General features: G+C 33.0%; 1 non-coding gene across 1 annotated transcript; it reads left to right on the forward strand.

Annotated features, from left to right (window-relative positions):
- Positions 1–533: 533 nt before the first annotated feature.
- LOC113473193 lies at positions 534–614 on the forward strand. The gene has a single exon (XR_003395237.1). It is a non-coding gene; the product is annotated as a small nucleolar RNA SNORD96 family (small nucleolar RNA).
- Positions 615–990: the final 376 nt, after the last annotated feature.

The raw sequence follows: 990 nt of genomic DNA on the forward strand, positions 1-990 counted from the left end.
TGCGTCAAGAGCAATGTTACACGCTAGATCTGACCACTTTCCAATGAACTTGGTGCCAACACATGCCTTGATCACTTCGATCAGCTTGGAACGGTCTGACTTGTCCAGGGGGGTGCTGAAAACATGATGGCAGTGGTCAAGATGTTTGTCTGGTGTGCAGGAGAGCATGGGTTCGATTCAAATACAAAGTACACAATTCAATTTCAAGACAAAGTAAGTATAGAATTATAGAATTAAGTATAGATTTATATCCTTAGTACTCAGTAGTAGATGAGACCAAATCTCCTTGGAATACAAGGAAACCTTCTGACCAATAGGGTGATAATGAGGGATCTTAAGCATCATCAAAAGAAAACAGCTGGAGTAAAGATTTCAACTTACCTATCAAAATTCCTTTTAACTACTTGGTCTATTTGTTTTATTAGCATTTTTTTTTTTTTTTTTTTTTTTTAAATTTTAATAGAGAATAGTGCGTTTTTTTTACTTTGTCACACATTTTGTCATTTTAAATTACAAGTAAATTAGGTCAATTCTTTACTATGATGAAAACATTTTTAATTTAACCATCTTTCGGGGCTGAAAGTTGTGATGCCAATTGAAATATTCTGAGTAAAGAGACCATTAACACAATGCAGTTAGCTCTCATAAAGAAGTATAAGTAGTGCTTTTTTTTAGACTGTTGGCTTAGAACAAGTTGTTCCATTGTGCCATCAGTTTAATAGAGCACCTCTTTATTGTAGTCAATTATGTATTTTCAAAGTTAGCTCTCTAAAAGTACCTTATATTCAAAATTAGCTCTCTTTAAAAAGTATCTGGGGCTAATGACATTCGAAGTTAAATAAATTTTATGGAAAAAAACTATCTTATTTTCAATGCATGATTTTTATCCATAGTGAACTTTTGTTAATTCTATTTGTTTCCTTGTTCTGTTTACAGAAGAGAAGAAAGCTGAGAAGAAGGAAGAGTCTGATGCATCTGATGATGACATGG

Source organism: Diaphorina citri, unplaced genomic scaffold (genome assembly GCF_000475195.1).
Source record: "Diaphorina citri unplaced genomic scaffold, Diaci psyllid genome assembly version 1.1 scaffold18359, whole genome shotgun sequence".
NCBI classification, from domain to species: domain Eukaryota; kingdom Metazoa; phylum Arthropoda; class Insecta; order Hemiptera; family Psyllidae; genus Diaphorina; species Diaphorina citri.